Source organism: Aethalodelphis obliquidens, unplaced genomic scaffold, assembly GCF_003676395.1.
Source record: "Aethalodelphis obliquidens isolate GAN/ISIS:26980383/991018 unplaced genomic scaffold, ASM367639v1 scaffold32, whole genome shotgun sequence".
Taxonomy (NCBI): Eukaryota; Metazoa; Chordata; class Mammalia; order Artiodactyla; family Delphinidae; genus Aethalodelphis; species Aethalodelphis obliquidens.
In genome coordinates, this window is record NW_020837976.1 from 13,139,997 (window position 1) to 13,160,495 (window position 20,499).

General features: G+C 44.2%; 2 long non-coding RNA genes across 2 annotated transcripts in view; one reads left to right on the top strand and one right to left on the bottom strand.

Moving 5' to 3' along the window:
* The window catches only part of LOC113631353 (uncharacterized), a 32,475-nt gene extending 12,071 nt beyond the window's left edge, over positions 1 to 20,404 (top strand). The window contains exons 2-3 of the long non-coding RNA XR_003437275.1: positions 12,172 to 12,291; positions 17,244 to 20,404. This is a non-coding gene — a long non-coding RNA (uncharacterized LOC113631353). The remainder of the gene's footprint in view (positions 1 to 12,171; positions 12,292 to 17,243) is intronic.
* On the bottom strand, positions 6,288 to 15,617 carry LOC113631354 (uncharacterized). Its single transcript, XR_003437276.1, has 3 exons — positions 15,293 to 15,617; positions 12,123 to 12,359; positions 6,288 to 6,443 (listed from the first exon to the last, which is right to left on the bottom strand). It is a non-coding gene; the product is annotated as an uncharacterized LOC113631354 (long non-coding RNA).
* Positions 20,405 to 20,499: the final 95 nt, after the last annotated feature.

Here is a 20,499-nt window from a genome sequence, read left to right on the forward strand (position 1 = left end):
AAGAAAGAAAGAAAGAAAGAAAGAAAGAAAGAAAGAAAGAAAGAAAGGAAGGAAGGAAGGAAGGAAGAAAGGAGGGAGGGAGGGAGGGAGGAAGGAGGGAAGGAAGGAAAGAAAGAAAGAAAGAAAGAAGATAAAACAAGATAAAATAAAATAAAGTTATTAAAATAAAAAATAATTATTAAGAAAAATTTAAAAATGTGTTTAAAGAAGAAAAAAACAAATACAAAAAACGGACGGATAGAACCCTAGGACAAATGGTGAAAGCAAAGCTATACAGACAAAATCTCATACAGAAGCATACACATACACACTCTCAAAAAGAGGAAAAGGGGCAAAAATCATAAATCTTGCTCTCAAAGTCCACCTCCTCAATTTGGGATCATTCCTTGTCTATTCAGGTATTCCACCGATGCTGGGTACATCAAGTTGATTGTGGAGTTTTAATCCACTGCTTCTGAGGCCGCTGGGAGAGATTTCCCTTTCTCTTCTTTGTTCTCACAGCTCCCGGGGCTCAGCTTTGGATTTGGCCCCGCCTCTGCGTGTAGGTCGCCGGAGGGCGTCTGTTCTTCGCTCAGACAGGAGCCGCTGATTCGGGGGCTCTGGCTCACTCAGGCTGGGGGGAGGGAGGGGCACGGGGTGCGGGGCGAGCCTGCGGCGGCAGAGGCCGGTGTGACGTTGCACCAGCCTGAGGCACGCTGTGCGTTCTCCTGGGGAAGTTGTCCCTGGATCCTGGGACCCTGGCAGTGCCGGGCTGCACAGGCTCCCCGGAAGCGGGGTGTGGATAGTGACCTGTGCTCGCACACAGGCTTCTTGGTGGCGGCAGCAGCAGCCTTAGCGTGTCTCATGCCCGTCTCTGGCGTCTGCGCTTTTAGCCACGGTTCGCGCCCGTCTCGAGCTCCTTCAAGCAGCGCTCTTAATCCCCTCTCCTCGCGCACCAGGAAACAAAGAGGGAAGAAAAAGTCTCTTGCCTCTTCCGCAGGTCCAGACTTTTCCCTGGACTCCCTCCTGGCTAGATGTGGTGCACTAACCCCCTGCAGGCTGTGTTCACCCCGCCAACCCCAGTTCTCTCCCTGCGCTCCGACCGAAGCCCGAGCCTCAGCTCCCAGCCCCGCCCACCCTGGCAGGTGAGCAGAGAAGCCTCTCGGGATGGTGAGTGCTGGTCGGCACCGATCCTCTGTGCTGGAATCTCCCCGCTTTGCCCTCCGCACCCCTGTTGCTGTGCTCTCCTCCGCAGCTCCAAAGCTTCCCCCCTCCACCACCCGCTGTCTCCGCCCGCGAAGGGGCTTCCTAGTGTGTGGAAACCTTTCCTCCTTCACGGCTCCCTCCCACTGGTGCAGGTCCCGTCCCTATCCTTTTGTCTCTATTTATTCTTTTTTCTTTTGCCCTACCCAGGTACGTGGGGACTTTCTTGCCTTTTGGGGGGTCTGAGGTCTTCTGCCAGCGTTCAGTAGGTGTTCTGTAGGAGTTGTTCCACGTGTAGATGTATTTCTGGTGTAACTGTGGGGCGGAAGGTGATCTCTGCGTCTTACTCTTCCACCATCTTCCCCTCTAGGCTATATATATATTGTTTTATATTTTATTTTTGGCTGCATTGGGTCTTCGTTGCTGCGCACAGGCTGTCTCTAGTTGCAGCGAGCAGGGGCTAGTCTTCATTGCAGTATGTGGGCTTCTCATTGCGGTGGCTTCTCTTGTTGCGGAGCACAGGCTCTAGGCGGGTGGGCTTCAGTTGTTGTGGCACGAGGGCTCAGTAGTTATGACTGGCGGGCTCTAGAGCGCAGGCTCGGTAGTTGTGGCGAACAGGCTTAGTTGCTCCGCAGCTTGCGGGATCTTCGCGGACCAGGGATCAAACCCATGACCCCTGCATTGGCAGGCGGGTTCTTAACCACTGCACTACCAGGGAAGTCCCAGGTCACAGTATTTTAAAAGAAGATAAATACTACTTAGCTGGAGGCCACAAATAAGTGTCAAGATTCTCCCATATAGTGCTGGCAGCCCTAATTTATGTTATATAAGGTATAGCTAGGCCGTCAGTTACCTGAATTGGTCATGGAATATGCTGTTGTCAATGGGATAATATTTGGAAATGTCCATTTCACCCATGTAACAGGTTTGTATAGAACTCCTCGGCTGTGCTGGACCAGTACAGCACTAGAGATGCATCAGTAAGCAAACCAGAGTCCTGTCCTGTGGAGCTTGCACTTAAGCAGGAGGAAATAGACCATGAGCCAGTAACAGAGTAAATCAGTAAAATGCACTGTGTACCAAAGGTCAGATGGGTGTCACAGAAGAAAAAAAGAAAGAAAAAGAAAAAGAGGGATGCGCAGTAACAGGATGGGTGGAGCAGGTTAGAACTGCAGTCAGAGAAGGCCTCATGGGGGAAGTGACATTGAGAAAAGACAGAAGAGCAGGGTGGGTCAAGTAGATATGTGGGGTAAGAGCCTTCCAGCCAGAAAGAAGAGCCAGTGCAAAGGCCCTGAGGTAGATAAGATAAGCAAGAGTTCATGGATAAAGTTTTCGTGGACCCATAGGCAGAGTGGAGAGCGGATGGATATCCACGAGGATCAGGGTCCTCCTCCATGTCATCTTCAGGAAGTCCCGTCACCTCCCGGTTCTCCGAGCTCCAGGTCTACCCCAGGCCATGAGGCCAGCACTTCATGAAGACAGGCATTATCACACTGGGCATCCCACTTAGTCTCTGGAATGGATTCCAGCGCCCTAATTTCAGTCCTGAGCACTCTGCTTCTCAGTGGCTCCTCCTGTCTCTGTCGCTGTGGTGCTCTTCCTTTGTGTTTGCTTTACCCGTCTCTCCCGTTGAGGATCATGGTTCACACTCTTCCTCTAGTTACACCCTGCTTGGCTGCCTTCAACCCCACCCTAGGAAAGGTCTCCAGACTCAGTCCTAGAATCTTGCACTTCAGAACCTAGAAAACACACTCCCACCCCTGGGTTCTTCCTGGACCCAGAGTCAGGGTCAAAACCATCCAGCCGGGCTTCCCTGGTGGCGCAGTGGTTGAGAGTCCGCCTGCCGATGCAGGGGACACGGGTTCATGTCCCGGTCTGGGAAGATCCCACGTGCCGTGGAGCGGCTGGGCCTGTGAGCCATGACCGCTGAGCCTGCACGTCCGGAGCCTGTGCTCCGCAATGGGAGAGGCCACAATAGTGAGAGGCCCGTGTACTGCAAAAAAAAAAAAAAAAAAAAAAGAAAGAAAAAAAACCCATCCAGCCCTCACAGGGCATTAGATTAGATGATTCATTAGATCTTATCATGGGCTAGTACTCCTCAATCCTAAGAGAAATCTCTAAAAGTGTAATGCACTCCTTACTGCCTTAGAAACTGATGTAGTAGACACATTTTATCCTTTCTTCAAAATGCAGTCATAATTACATTATATAGTGTAGAATCGCTCTTTGGGAACATTTGTTGTCCTCTTCTACAGACAGACCAAGGGGTTATAGGATTATATGTGTCCTGGTCCCAGGAGAGACCCCGACACATACCTGCTTGCAGAAGCCTATGCGTTCAGCTTGTTTTTTCTGTTTTTGTTCTTGTCATTTGACTTGTTCTCACAAAAGTAGAGTGAAGACCTCAGTTCTCTGTCCCTCTGAACAGCATTATCTAGCAAAACTCATTACTGATTTAAAGAGGCTGTTTTCTCTCAACAAATTTTCTTCCCCATAGTAACTTTTCTTCACTGTTACCAAAACTCTCTGAAGTACACTTGAATTCACACCTTGTATTGTCTTCTGGGCTTCCTGCCTGCAGAGATTCTCCTTCCAATTACTCTCCTTTCGTGAAAGAGCAGAACATCCTGAATCTCTGTGTGTGTCCTCTGTGGCACTGAGGAGCTATGACACACCAGGTCCTCAACAGACTAGCTGAACTAACTCTAAACCATTCCTGATGTTCCTGTCAGAATAGCCCAAATATTTCATCACTTCTAGGGGCCTGAACTCTCAGGCCCCACTGAAAAACATGTTCAAGTCCCACAGCAGAGTTGTATAGAGTTACATTCTTTGTGTGGGATTTGTACTGACACGTAGCTTTGCTGTAAACGCAGATACCTGCAGAACCTCTGTGGCTTAAAAGGACAAAGTTTTACTTCTTGCTCATACTCCAGGTATGCCATGGTTGGCTGGGGGCTCTGCTTTGCTCTGTGTCACTCACTCAGGAATGCAGGCTGACAGGCTCCCCAACTTGGAGCATTGCCGTTGTTGGGACAGAGTGTATTGGTTTCCTATTGCTGCTGTAACCAGTTACCACAAACTTAAGTGCCTGAAAACAATGCAAATTTATTGTCTTCCAGTTATGAAGGTCACAGTCTGAAATGGGTCTCATTGGGCTAAGGTCAAGGTGTCGGCAGGACTCTCGGGGAGAATCTGTTTCCCTCCCTTTCCAGCTTCTGGAGGCTGCCTGTGTGCCTTCCTCCACTTTCACAGCCAGAAGTGGAACACTTTCAATTCTCTCTGTTGCCTCTGCTCCATCGTCACATCTTCTTCCGCTCTGCCTCTCCTGCCTCCCTCTTGTGAGGATCCTTGTGATTACTCTGGGCCCACCTGGAGAAGCCGGGATAATCTCCTTATCTCAAGATCCTTAATCACACTTGCGAGATCCTTTCTGTCCTGTGAGGTAACATATTCACAGGTTCCAGGGGTTAAGAGGACGTCTTTGGGGGGGCCATTATTCAGCTTACCACACAGAGGGAAGTGATGGTGTCCAATCACACGCAGGCTTAAATATTCCACCCAGAAACAGTCACACTTCACTTTTCATTGGTCAATCAAGTCACATGGCCACACCTAACTCTTATGAGGCAGGAAGTACAATCTCTCATGTATCTAGAATGAAGCGAATAAGAATAAACACCCTGAATTCTTCTTCAGGATTAGGATGAAGGAGAATGCAAAAGGCCTTCACTACCATGATAACAACAAAATAAATCTACATGAACGAAGAATCATACTTTTCTATTTGGTGAATAGGTTGTAGATGTGAGGAAGCCCTGATTAACTGAATTTCAGGTAGGAATGAGCCCCCCACGGTTGAGCCAAAAGCCCCAGCTGAGGCAAACACCTAGTCTGGTATAGGTAGATAGAAGAGCAGGCCTGCTCTAGAGGAAGACAGTGTGGGCAGGAGGCAGCCAAGATTTACATGGTTGAACAAAAGAAAACAAATATAAACCCCCAGACCCAAGAAGCTGAGCAACTCATAAGCAGAGTGAACATAAAGAAAATCACACCCAGTCACTTTGTAATCAAAATGCTGACAACAAAGTTAAAAAAAAAAATTTAAAAAGGAGCCAGAAGAAAAAAGACTATTATATGCATACAAAATTAAGCTGACATCTCATCGGAAACAATAAGGCCAGAGAAAATCTTTAAGTGCTGAAAGAAAAAAAAATGTCTGCAACTTAGAATCTATAAACTACCAAAATATATTATAAAAATTAAGGCAAAATAAAGGCATTTTTTGATAAACAAAAGCTGAGAGTCATCTCTAGCAAATTCACACTACAAGAAATGCTAAACAAGTTCCTTGAGGCTGATAGAAAATAACATCAGATTGAGTAAGTTAACAAGAGAGAAAACACACATTTCAAACATCAGGATTAAAAGGGGGTTATTGTTAGCAATTCTGCAGAGATAAAGGATTAATAAAGGTGAATAAAGGGTTTTTGAACAATTTTATGGTAAAAATTACTAAGTTAGATAAAAAGGACAAATTCCTTGAAAAACACACTTACCAAAACTGACACAGGAAGAAATAGAGAATCTGAAGATCCTCATGCTGATTTTAAATATTGACCGTGCAATTAAAAACCTTTTGCAAAGAAAACTTCTGTCAAAGATAGTTTCACTGGTAAATTCTATCCAACCTGCAAGGAAGAAATTATACCAACTATACACAAACTGTTTCAGAGAATAGAGGAGAAAATCATTTCCCAATTTTTAAAACTTTTGGCCAGCCCCAACCCTAAGACCAAAACCAGACAAAGACATTACAAGAAAAGAAAACCACAGACCAATATCCCTTTTGAACATAGACACAAACATCCTTAACAAAATGCTAGCAAACCGAGCCTAGCATTTTTTTTTATGACCAAAAACTAGCGTTTTTTTCCTCAGGAATGTGAGGTTGTTTTATTTAAAAATATTAACATAATTCATCATATTATCAAAATAAAATGGAAAAATCATATGACCATCTCAGTAGATACAGGAAAAGCAGTCTACAAAATTCAGCACCTATTCATAATAAAAACTCTCAGCATGCTAGGAATAAAAGGAAACTTTCTCAACCTGACAGAGGTAATTAAAAAAAAAACCTATACGTAACATCATATATAATGATGAAATATTGGAATTTTCACCTTAATATGGAAAGCAAGGCAACACTGTTCACTCTCATCACTTCTCTTCAACATTGCACTGGAGCTCACTATTCACTGGGACAATAGGGCAAAAAAAATAGGCATATAAATTGGAAAGAAAGAATTAAAACTGTCTAGAGCTAATAAGTGAATTCAGCAAGGTCTCAGAATACAAGGTCAATATACAAATATAAATTGTATTTCTATACACTAGCAGCAAAAATTAAAAAATTAAAGTTAAAAAATACCATTTGAAAAAATGGGTCAGATTGAGGGATGTTGGAATTATGTTTATGGTGTGTTGGAATCATGCATATGATGGTAGTAATGAATGATCTGAAAATAAAATGAAGAAAGCAATTCCATTACAGTAGCATAAGTAGCATAAAATAGAATAACATACTTAGGAATAAATTTAACCAAGGAGGCAAAAGACTTGCAGGCTGAAAACTACAAAACATTGTTGAAAGAAATTAAAGACCTAAATAAGTGGAAAGACATCTCATTTTCATGTATTGGAAGACTTAATATTGTTAAGATGGCAATACTTCCCAAAATCAACATATAGATTCAATGCAATTCCTACCAAAATCCCGATGGCATTTTTTTTACAGAAATAGAAACGCAGGCTTATATTCAGATGGAATCTTAAGGTATTCCAAATCACTAAAATAATCTTGAAAAGAACAAAGTTGCTGGACTCACACTTCCTGATTTCAAAACTTACTAAAAACCTATGGTAATCAAAATTGTTGTACTGGCATGAGAACAGATATAACACCAATGAAATGGAGTAGAGAGCCCAGAAATAAACCCTTAGATATATGGTCAGTTGATTTTCAACAAGGGTCAAGACACTTTAATGTGGAAAGGACAGGCTTTTTAACAATTAGTGATAGAAAAACTGTATATCCATATGCAAAGGAATGAAGTTGGGCCTTTACCTTACACCATATACAAAAATTAACTCAAAATGGATTAAAGACCTAAACGTAAGAGCCAAAACTATAAAACTCTTAGAAGAAAACATATAGGAAATGTTTCATGATATTGGATTTGGCAGTGATTTATTGGATATGACACCAAAAGCACAGGCAACAACAACAACAAAAAATAGATAAATTGGACTTCATCAAAATTTTATAAGTTCTGTGCACCAAAGAACACTATCAAGAGAGTAAGTAAAAAGACCACCTACAGAATGGGAGAAAATATTTGCAATTCATATATCTGATAAGGGTCCAGCAATCAGAATATCTAAAGAACTTTATAACTCAACAACAAAAAGACAAGAACCTAATTTAAAAAATGGGCAAAGGACTTGAACAGACATTTTCCAACAAATATATACAAATGGCCAATGAAAAGATGCTCAACATCATTAGTCATTAGAGCAACGCAAACCAAAAAAGGACCAGAAAATAAACAAGTGTTGGGGAGAATATGGAAATATTGGAAATATTGGAAATACATTGCTGGTAGGAATATAAATTGTACAGCCACTGTGGAAAACATTTTGATGGTACCTGAAAAAGTTAAACACAGAATTACCAAATGACGCAGCAAGTCTACTCCTAGATATATACCCCAAAGAACTGAAAACTATTCTAACAAAAACTTGTACATGAGTGTTCATAGCAGCACTATTCACACTAGCCATAAGGTGAAACAACCCAAATGTCCACCAACTGATGAATGGATAAATAAAATGTGGTTTATCCACACAATGGAATATATCAGCCATAAAAAGGATTGAAGTACTGATACATGCGACAACATGGATGAACCTCAAAAACATGCTAAGTGAAAGAAGCCAGATGCAAAAATCACATATTACATGATTCCATTTGTATACAATATCCAGAATAGGTAAATCTGTAGAGACAGAAAGCAGCACAGTGGTTGCCAGGAGAGGTAGAAATGGAGACTGTTAATGGACACAGGTTTCTTCTGGGGGATGATGAAAATGCTCTAAAATTAGATAGTGGTGATGGTTGCACAACAACTGATTTGTACACATTAAAAAGGTTTTTACTCTATGTAAATTATATGTCAAAAAAATTCTATGCAACATAGGACTATACACTAAAAAGTGAATACTGTCACAATACACCTATTAGAATGGCCCAAATCCAGAGCACTGACAACACCAAAAGCTGACAAGGATGAGGAACAATAGGAACTCTCATTCACGGGGGAGAATGCAGAATGGTACGGCCACTCCCGAAGACAGTTTGACAATTTCTTACAAAACTAAGCATACTCTTACTATATGATCCAGAAACCACGCTCCTTGGTATTTACCCAAAGGAGTTGAAAACTTACGTCTACACAAAAACCTGCGTATGGATGATAACAGCAGCTCTGTCCATAATTGCCTAGACTTGGAAGCAACCAAGATGACCTTCAGTAGGTAAGAAGATAAACTGTGGCACATTCAGGCAATGGAATATTATTCAGGGCTAAGGTCATATGAGCTAGTAAGCCATACAAAGACATGGAGGAAAATTAAATGCATATTAGTAAGTGAAAGAAGCCAGTCTGGAAAGGCTACCTCATGTGTATGAGTCCAACTGTATGACATTCCAGAAGAGGCAAAACTATGGAGACAGTAAAAAGACCAGTAGTTGCCAGGGGTTGGGGGGAGGGGAGAGATGAATAGGCAGAGCACAGAGGATTTTTAGGGCATGAAGATACTCTGTATGATACCATAATGATGGATGCATGTCATAATACATTTATCTAAACCCTGACATCATACTCAAAATAATTAATTCAAGATGAATAACAAACTGAAATAGAAAAGGGAACCAAAATGCTTTTAGCAGAGAGCATGGGAGAATATCCTCATGACCTTGAGGTAGGCAATGATTGCTTAGAACACACAAAAAAAACCCATTAACTGTACAAGAAATACAGTGATCAATAAAAGGGCAGCAAAATTAAAATTCAGTTCATCAAAAGATACCATTCAGAGAATGAAAAGGCTGAACAGCACTGATGACGATCACAGCCTGATTAGCGGCAGAGGGCCTCAGCACTGTTGCTGGCTTCCCACTCACCTGCTTCAAAGGCTTGGAGCTTTGCAAAGTCCTTATCAAGTCCTACCCATCTTTTCTCTCGCTTAGATTGATAGATTGACAGGTTGTGAAGGTTGCATTTGGCCCTGACCAATTCAAGAGCTTTTTTGTCTAACAACAAAGCCTACACCTCTACTAACATTTCTGCAAATACCAATCGGCCATGGTTTTCTCAACTTCCTTTTTACTATTCAATTGGTAGCCAAGTGGCACGGAAGGCCTTAAGAGTCACATTTTTAACCTCGTAATGAAATTGACAGTTCTGAAACTGCCTGCATATTACCTCAGCCTGCTCGGAAGCATCTCTGTAAACTTTATACCGTGAATACTAAAGCACTTCTTATCTGTAGCACCTCGCAAAGCACATTGACATGAAATTTCACATAAGCTCCACAACACACAGGGATTATTACCTTCATTTTCAGATGAGCACATTAAGATTTCTGAGCATTCCCGTTAACCTATCCTTTACCTATCTAGTAAGCAGAGGTGTGGAGTGCAAACCCAGATCCTCGGCCTCCAAATCCAGACTTCTCACCTCCTTGTCAGGCCTGGCCCTGGGACATGGTAGACATAGTCTCAGTCACTAACTCTCCTTCGTCAGCATGGGGGTGAATCTGTGTGCAAACAACATTTGGCAGAATTTACAGAATGGTGATGGAACCAACCAGACAATGTGCCTGTCTCAACATGAGCTTGTGCCCTGTGAGTAGCCAACGTGGAATCGCCGAAGGCTCTGGGCAACTGAAGGTTTTGTTTCATGAAAGTAAGCAGCGCTAGGACCTCCAAGTATGAGCAGACCAGTCAGATTTTGTTTAAACTGGGGATCCTTTGAGTACCAGTTACCAGTGGAAGGGAAGTGAGCAAACTGCTTAAAGAGACCAACTCAGCAGGCTCTGGGTGTGGGCAGTGCTCAGAAACGAGCTTTAAGATGTTGAAGTCACTCAGTTGCTCTGCAGCTTTTTGATTGGCTGATTGTATTGTGAGCCTTCTAATCGTTGATTCGTTTTGAAATGCCAAAGCCCTTGCTAACAAAACGAAACAGACGGGGAGGATCACTTGACAGAGGACTGGGCACGTAGGGGACTCAGTGGAAGTTGTGCCAGCAGCCCCTGCCCTAACCCTTTTGGGCCAAGTTTTCTGTCCCAACTCACACAGAGTGGAAGGGTATGAAACCAGGGAGCAGCTGACAAAGGGGGGAAAATGGGTGCCAGGACTGGGGTGTGAGGAAGCCCAAAAGACTAGATGGCAGGTAAAACAAAACAGGGAGGTGTTCGGATTTTAGCGGCGGGGCAGGACTGCGTGACAGGGTTCATGGTGCGTATTTCAGTCTTTCAAAGGCACTTGCCAGCCCGTTGATTTTCCATTCAACCGAGTCTGCCATAAGTTGATTCCATGATGGTGTCATAATGTGCTCTGTGCCACACATAGGCAAGCCAAGGCACTAGCATTATGTTTGAGATATTTCTTCCGAGAACAAGAAAAGCTTCTCCCCAAATTTCCCCCGGATAACATCTCTCCCCTTCTCAAATCCTCCCATTCCCCATAAAACAACAACAGCACAAGAAATAAATGAGGGATGAAATCAGAGTAACAAGTATTTATAACTTCACAAATTACTCCAAGAAAGAATGGACCAGACTTCACATACGCACAATAATATATGGAATCTTCTTGCTTGGGGTGTATGGCACCTCACTACTACCGGAAATTACTGCTTCGTTATCACAATTCCTACAAGGTAGAATGTGGTGGAGTCAGCAAAAATGCTTTTATGGGAAGTTTGCAAATAATACTATTTCTTATGGGAGAAATAATTTTGGCAACAATGTCTTCTTTTCAAGTCATACCATGTAACATATTACTTTCTGAATCAGAAATAAGTCAAACCAGAATTTAAAAAAAAAAAAATCAATTATTTATTTATTTTTGGCTGCACTGGGTCTTCGTTGCTGTGCGCGGGTTTTCTCTAGTTGCGGCAAGCGGGGGCTACTCTTCGTTGTGGCGCGTGGGCTTCTCATTGCGGTGGCTTCTCTTATTGCAAAGCACGGGCTCTAGGTGAGCAGGCTCAGTAGTTGTGGCTCACAGGCTCTAGAGCACAGGCTCAGTAGTTGTGGCACACGGGCTTAGTTGCTCCGCGGCATGTGGGATCTTCCCGGACTGGGGCTCAAACCCGTGTCCCCTGCCTTGGCAGGCAGATTCTTAACCTCTGTGCCAGCAGGGAAGTCCCCAAACCAGAATTTTTAAAGGACATAGTAATAGTGGTTCTTAATTATTATATCTTGAATATATAATAGATATTTAAAATAGCAGTAAAGAAGGTTAAAGTGGGTGAGTTTTCACTTGGTAACTAATGATACTTTATCATGTCTATAGTTTGAAAGGCAGCATTTAGGATCCACAAGTAAGATTTTCTTCAGTGATATGGGATTCAGCAGTTGCTGCTCTATCGGGGGTTGTAGAATGACTTTTCAAAAAAAGCCGTTTTTTTTTAAAGCCAACTTTTTCTCTTAGAACAGTTTTAGATTTACAGAAAAGGTGCAAAGATAGTACAGAGTTCCCACATAGCCCACACCCAGTTTCCCTGATAATTAACTTTTTATGTTACATTTATATACATTTGCTAGAATTAATGAACCAATATTGATACATTGTTATTAACTAAACTCCATACCTTATTTCAGGTTTCCTTAGTTTTTGCTTGATGTCATTTTCTGCTGCAGGATCCCATTTAGGACATCACATTACATTTCATCATTATGTCTCCTTAAGTTCCTCCTGATTATGATGATTTCTCAGACTTTCCTTGTTTTTGATGACCTTGACAGTTTCGAGGAGTACTGGTAAGTTATTTTGTAGAGTGTTGTTCAGGTGGGATTTGTCTGAGGTTTTTCTCATAATTAGAGTGGGCCTGTTGGGTTTTGGAAGGAAGACCACAGAGGTGAAGTGTAATTCTCATCACATCCTATCAAGGTACATGCAAGCAACATGACTTACCACCAGGATGTTAATAGGATGATCTTTTACTTTACTGGGGAAGCAGGGAGCTCGCTGAAGGATGGGCCAGAACCCCAGCCCCCAAGCGTGTGTAGGAGAGGTTGTAGGGGGAGGGGCCTGAGCTCCAGAGCACAGAAACCTGACGAAGCAGGGACCTGTTCCTCTTGGGAAATCCCGGTGGTTTACACTGCCTAGTAATGAGATTGCTTCCAAAGCGGGAAAGCGTGCCCTGTGCCTGGTCCCATCGGGGGCCTGGGGAGTGGATGCCCTTCGATGCTCAGGAAGGGTTTTGACAGTGCTGCAAGGAAGCCCAGGGACCCTCTGTGTCTGGGGGGGGAAGGGGTATGGGGGTTCAGGTGAGAGTAATTTATGAACAAGGATATTTGCTTAGCGGGCAGAGGCTATGTATAAAATGTAAGCCCCCTAAAGGGAGCATCGTAAGTAAATTAAGGCACAAGCATTATACAGATATGGCACAAAACCAGCTGGTAGGAGAAACACGCCTGAGGTTTGAATCCAAGTGTTAGAAGGCGCAGAGCATGGGGACGTCCCAGGCTAGGCTGGAAAGTGTTCAGCACGGCTCAGGGCTGCAAGGCTGGAAGGCAGGAGCCAGCTGGGTCTGGAACGAGGCTGTCTGCACAGCACACTGGACCTCAGCTGTGCTCCGCTCCCTCTCTCCACCAGGCCTTGGGGATGGAGGTTACATCTCTACTCGTTTCCCCTTGTTCGCATTCCAGGACTCCGCCTGGCATGGGGGCTGGAATTCTTTCAGGCCCGGGGTTTCTACATGAGCTCCTATGTGGAAAGTCGCTGGGCTGCTCCAGGATGTCCTCTGCTGTGCCCCATCCTGTCCTCCTTATCACAGCTGCAGGCGGCCTGAGCCACATTCCTCCTGCCTGAGTCATTGCCCCAGGCCCCAGGCTGCCTTTCCTCCAGCTTGGCCTGGGGGCCAGCCCCTGTGCAGCCCATCTCGTTGCTTGTCCCTTTATTCGTCAAGAATGCTACAGATTTATTTTTGTCGCCTGTATGGAATGGCAGCTATTAGCCAAAGAAAATTTTCCATACGTTAAGTTCTTCCCTTTCCTTTTCAGCATCCTTCTCATCAAGATCTAGCCTATCTCATCCCTACTGGGCCCTACTCCTAATCACAGCATTATTTGTATATTTTTTAACTTAGGTTTCCTTGATGGTTATAACACCATTTGATCAAAAGTCTAAGCTATGTTTTTAGGTTTAGCCCGTGCACGCCCATCCACCCACTGGTGGACTTCTGACCTCCACCTTCTTGCTTGTTGATGTCTTATCCCCTAGAGCACCTTACTAACCCTCCTATGGCAGAAGGCTTCCATTCCCCACATGAATGGATGAATGAATGAAAGGGAACAAACACAATGTTGCCTAATGTCTAAACCAAGTGATTTTGAATTTGTTGAATTAACTGGAAAGTTTGACACCAGGTGGATCTTACTTATCCTAGATAATTGGCAGGCCTCTGGAATCCTGTCATATTCAATTTCAAGTTTAAAATACCTCTAATACATAATTTGGGGCTAAATTTTGTGCTAATTACTTGATTCTAGATAAGCAACAAGACATTATGGTGGTTTTGGAAAAGGTATGGAAGGAAAACTTAAAATTGAAAACATTCTCCTCATGGCCATTGACATTTTTACCCAGAAATTACAGTGAGACTGCCTAGTATCCCCACAGCATAACTTAAGTCAGGGGGTATTTATTCTGAGCACAACCCTCTTACTTTTAAGAATTATTCTCTAAGCATTGAATGCCCATTATGTATCACGCAAGATGATTAGTAATTTCTAGTCATTTTTCCCTAAAAGAGGAAATATTCCCTAGTGTACTCACTTCTACTCTCTCCGTGGTTTAGTCATCAAATGTTTACCAAGCTCTACCATGTGCCAGATGCTCTCAGTGCCAGGCTCCCTGCCCTTAAGGGGCTCAGCCTGGCGACCATGCAAGGCATCTAGCATGGAGCCTGTGGACCACCAGAGCTAGCGGGTGTGTGTGTGTGTGTGTGACAGGGAAGGGACAGGGAAGCTTTCTGGAGGAGGTAACTGCTAAGCTGAGTGCTGAGGGATAAGGGAACTCTCCAAGCTGTAGCAGACAAGGAACGAGCTCGCCACGTTGTGGGAAATGAAATGTTGTGTTGGACACAACTTATTTGAAAGGAGACATTAGGCCAGAAATTTAAATGGGAATTAAGAAGCAGTCTTCCATATCCAGGACATAGCTCTGCGGTAAAACCAGGATGCCAAGTCTCCATCCCTTCATCAGGATCTGCTCCTCAAGAAGTGGTGAGGCTTGGTGAATGAGGATTCCAGAGAAGCCAGGGCACATCCTCCCAGACACCTTTCTCCTTCCCGGCAGCCTCATGACCAGCTTGGACCATGACTCCTGTGCAGCCCTGGGCAGACAGCCCAATATCCCTGGGCCTCAGTCTCCTTCATGGTTAAACTTGGAGCAGTGATGCTCCCCAGTTAGGAGCTGTTTCTCTGAGTTCTTGGCCCAGCTCTTGTAAAATGCAGATACTGCTAGGCACCTAAATGAGTTCATGCTGGTCTCAGCATTGTGTATAGGTAACAGGAAGTGTTTGCCCATGGTGAGGGTGTGTGTAGACAGAATGGGGTTGGGCCCTTCCTTACAGAGGGACCTGTGCATGGGGTGGGAGGGAGAGGAAGCAGTGCCTGGCTTAGAGCTTTGCTTCTGGCCCCGCCAGTCCCCGTTTACTCTGATTTAAAAGACAAAACAGAAGCTATAGTTTCTGGAATGATCCTGGGTCACAGACTCTTCAGAAATGGAAGGTACCTCACCGCTCATCACTCCCACCCTTGATTTACTCCAGTCAGTTTCTGTTCTTTTCCATTAGATCCAATGACTTAGACGGGAACAAAGCAGTAGTTTAAATAAATATCATATCTGGCAAAGCCATGAAGCATTTTCCGCCTAGTTGTTGGTTCTCACTCAATTACTTGTGAAGCGTGTAAGTCGCGCAAGCCTCACTGCTGGGCGTGGTGATGGCAGTGAAAGGTGGTTTAGAAGAAATGTGTCCACCCAGTCTTCTCCTTTAGAGAAAGTATATTGCTCAGGGTTCTCCAGAGACACAGAACCAGTTGGATGTGTGTATACATGTAGATGTAGAAAGAGAGAGATTCATTTTAGGGAATTGGCTCACGTGATTGTGGGGCTGGCAAGATTGCAGTGTGAAGGGCAGGCCAGCAGGCTGGAGATCCAGGGAAGAGCTGAGGTTGCAGCTGGAGTCCAAAGGCAGCCTGAAGGCAGAATTTCTCTTCCAGGGCCCTCCATCTTTTTCTCTGAAGGCCTTCAACTGACTGGATGAGTCCCACCCATATTATGGAGAGTAAAGTGTTTACTCAAAGTTCACTGGTTTAAATGTTAATCTCATCTAAAAAATACTCTCACAGTGACTTCTAGACTGCTGTTTGACTAGATATCTGGGCACTGTGGCCACCAGGTTGCACACAGAGTTAACCGCCACGGAACAGTCCTGGCATGGTCATTTCGGCGTTCTCGTGGTACATCCAGGCAGAGACCCTGTGCTCCTTCTCACCCTCCTCAGGTAGCTCCAGGCCAGCCTTCTGCCAGAGGAAGCAGGGGCTGAAAGGAGCCCTGGGCCTGGATGGAGGGGCCTGGCTCACTGCCCTCGCTGCCTGCTGGTAGCCATGCCGTTTCTCCTCTTGGACTTCAGGTTCCGTGGGCGTAAAGTGGACGTGCCGCTCTACCCGCCTCACAGGAGCGACGTGAGCATTAAATGGAAATACCGTTTGCATTCCGTTAAGTGCAGTCATTGCGCTGTCAGGAGGAGCCAGCATTCCTGACTTGGAGCGGGGCAGAGAGGGTCCCGCATGCTGATGGGTGGGGTGGGGAGGTGGGGACTTCCCTCATGGACCGAGGCAACATGGGGAGGAGCGTCCACCCTCAAGGACGAGCCTGAGCTCTGCCTGCGGGAAATACTCCCAACCCAGAGCTCCTAAATTGAGCTTTTTGCTCTTTTAAAATTACTATATGTTCTTTCCAAAAATTCCAAAATTTCAGGGTAAAAACTTCCCCTCCTTCATCACTCCTTCCCTAAATCCACACCCTTCTCCAAAGGAGGCAACTGTTAACTCCCTGGCATGAATCATTTCACACTCCTTCTCACTGATTTCTTTTGTCACTACAAAAAATGGGGTTTGCCTATGGTTTTGTGATTTTTAAAATTCACTTAGCAATATACCATATGTGCTTTTTCGTGTCTATATCTGACTTTTTGTATACTGGATTTTTTTTTCCCTATTCACTAAATTAGAGAAAAAAGGTTAAAGAAGAAAAAAAAGGTAAATAAAAAGGCTTCTTACAAATTAAAAGATGAACCTCACTGTAGACCTAGGACATCAGCTTTCTGAGAGAGCGCCCACAGTGTTCTCTGCGGAGGGCCCTGGCCAGGCAGTGCTACCGCGAGGGCTGCCTTTGCCCCCAGACCCACTGACGCCTTCCCTCCCTGGAGTTCTGCCTTGCCTTCTGCCCCTGTAGCCTGTGTGCCTCTGAGGCTGAGCCACAGGTTGGCCCTCCGCCACTCCATAAGCAAAGAAATAGCGGCGTCGAATTTCAGAGAGAATGGTAATGAGTGGGCACACTTAGGGTATTGTTTCTTTAACAAAACCTTCCAGGCAGGCAAGCATGGAGTTTGGGGGAATTGTGCTAGTGTGTGCTTCGGGGACACCTCACTTTCAAGGTCTGGTACTGAAAAGACCAGAAACTCTCTTATCTTTATCTCTAGTTAGCAGTTTCCTCCCCAGTTGTTAGTAGGGGAGAAATCGGTCACCGAGGCCTCAGCTGGATCCCTGAAAAAAGCCCTTGCAGTATTCCACATTGCAAAAGCCCAGGACATTGCTGGGAAGATCTGAGGCTCTGAGTCCCCGCGGCTGGTGGAGGTGACTCATCTTCCTGACCCCAGCAGAGGAGAGCGGCGTGTTTGGTGCGTACTGTGCGCCTGTCAGCACTCAGCATCCTGTTGGCCAGGAAAACGCTGCCCCTTCCCGGGAAAGCCTTTGTCTGCAGTTGGAACACAAGCACCCGTGGACAGAGGCCACGGAGTCATGGAAGAAAACCAGGTTGAATCCAGGGGCTCCGTGTTTGTAGTGGGAAGAGAGATGCCCCCATTTTCCCACCGAATCCTGTCACCAAAACAAGTAGGCAACTTGGCCTACTTTTGTTCTTGAGGGTTTCCCGGCCCATTATTACAACAAAAAGTGGTAGCAGACATGGTGGATACCAAGGAAGGCATAAAGCAAGAATGGTTTGGAAGAGGTCCAGTGAGTGGTTTCTATCGCCCCCTCCCCATCTGGAGGAGCTCGTTCATCAGAGTCCTCCCCAACCCCGCCGCGACTCCTCTCTTCCCCTGGCCTCAGCCATGGATCACTTATTTACTTAGCTAGTAATTTACCCCTTCCCTTGCTCCATAAAAAAGTTGAGACAGCTTAGAAAAATACACAGAATAAAGGATGGACTAAATGACCACGATAAGTAAGGAAGAAGACAAGGAAAACAGCTGATAGAGCAGCAATACGATGAGCACACGGGAATGTCTGTCAGACGATGCTGTTCAGTTACTACAAGTGGGCTGCAAATTTGGGCCTAAGAGTGCTAGAAGCCAAAGAAAAGAGCCAGAATAATCAGGCAGAAGGTGCATATCGGCAAGTCAGAAAAAGATCTGCCTTTTTAATGTAGAGACCAGGGAGAGGTGAGGAATCACAGTTCACAGTTTGCATGTGGGCCAGGGACTGAGTTAAAGGCTCTTCTGACATTTTCTCATTTGATCCTGGCAATCATGTCAGGTGGATACTATTATGACACTCATTTTACAGATAAGGAAACTGAGAATTTGAGAGTAAGTTAGTAGTTTGCCCAAGACCAGAGAGTTAGTCAGTTGTAGAAATGAGATTCAAACCTAGGCTATCAGGCTCCATGTCTGGGTGCCAAGCTAGGAGGCTAACCTTGCAGGGCAGTGGGGGGCCCTCAGGGCTATTTCTGCAACAGATGCAACAGGGATTTCTGTAGGACTGTGTCTCCTCACTTCTTTCAATACAATTCCTAAATATAGGCACAGAAGCATAAATGTAGTTAAAATTCTGCGAAAGCACTTCCTTCAACTAAAACAGCTTGTCCAGGTGCTTAGTTCTTTGAAGATCTAATTTTCTTCTCTGTATAGATGTATAAACATTGCAGATTCTATCAGGAAGTAGATCAACAGGTATTTTCTCAAACCACAGTCATTTTAATGCATCCCAAACCCACTCTAGTACGTTTTATTTATTCCTCAGAAGGAACTAGAAGCTGATGTCTTTAGTCTCTCTACTCCCACGCCTACCCCTACATGGGAAATACTCTTATAGCCTCCAGGACAATGGAACTCACAACGAAGACCTCTATTAACCAATGTCTTGAGGACAACTTCACCTGACGTGTTGTTCTTTTCTTCCAACCTATTCTTTGTGAAATGCTTTGGGAATTGGGTATTCCCTCTACTTAAGACCATGTACCATTCAGCAGCATTTCTCAAACTTTCAGCTTCCATAAACCCCTTTACGCTCATGCAGACCACCAATTTTAGGTAAAAATTCATCACAATTTTTAGTAATAAAAACATCATACTCTAAAAAAAACCTTTTTATTATGAAGAAATTCAAACACCTATGAAAGTAGAATAGTGTAATGAACCTCTGTGTACCCATCACTCAGCTTCAACAGTTACTGGCCAATCTTGTTTCAGCACTACTCACACCAACTTCCTCTTTCCCATATTATCCTGAAGCAAATCCCAGATAACACATCATTCCATCCATAAATATTTCCGTATGTGTTTCTAAAAGATATGAACCCTTTCTTTTAACATGACAAGACCATTATCACAACTAAAAGTATTCATAAGAGTTCCTAAAAATCATCAAATATCAAATTTCCAATTGTTTCAAAAATGTTTTAATTTCTTTTTGTTTGAATCAGGATCCAAATAAGGCTTGCACATTCCTACCAGATAGAACATTATTTTAAATATCACTAATCATTTCATGCATTTGCAAGAGGACATCATTTTCAGTCTCTTCCCAAGGTATCTGTCCTCTTTGTTCTGGTTTCTTTACTCTGTACTCCAGCAGTTTCTTTCCTTACCTTTTGTTTTTGCTAAGTTAAGCATTCCCAACTCACAGTTATAGGTTGCTGGAAACAGTACCAAGTATCTGGTATTGCATTATGATGGCCATGGATTCAGAAGTGAGACATTTCTCATTGAAAATACTTTTAGCCCAATTACAAAACACATTCAAAATCCAGATGGATGCATGCTTTAACTTGGGAGATGGGGACAAAATGGGTCCTTCTCATCCACACAGACTGCCCTCAGCTCTCGAAAGCATTTGTCCAACATTACAGGTAGTTAGTTCTAAACTGTTCCCAATAGTAGATTGCTTTCTTCCTATTAAAGACAAGTATCAGATATTGGGAAAGAGCCAAACTCCACTCAGAGCAGATTGGACCTCAGTTTGGTCTTAAGAAAACAATCTGGTTTTTCAAATATTTTCCCTTCTAAAGGACCAAGTTCATCCTTTGGATACTACAGGTCAGTGCCAGAAATGACAAGGTATCTCAGACAAATAACCAGTGGATGTGCCGTGATGGGCAAAGTCAAGTTCATCCAAAGTTGTGGAAAGGCCCTCTGACAGCAGAGGGGAAAGCAGAGGGGTGGGGGTCAGACTGTTGGAAAGAGCACCTAAAAGGACACTGAAAACATCCAGACAGGAAGTGAGGTCAGGCGGGAACAGAGCTGAAAGAAGAGGAAGTATCAGTGTGAGAAAAAGGGGGCTTGGGTCGGATTGAACATGAGGGATGAATATGGAGCAGGGAGGAATCTTCAGTGACATTTGTGTTTCTGACTCCAGTGCTGGGGAGCTGCGTAAAAAGGAATCCTAAATAGACACACACACAGGCCTGCACACACACACACACACACACACACACACACACACACACACACACAC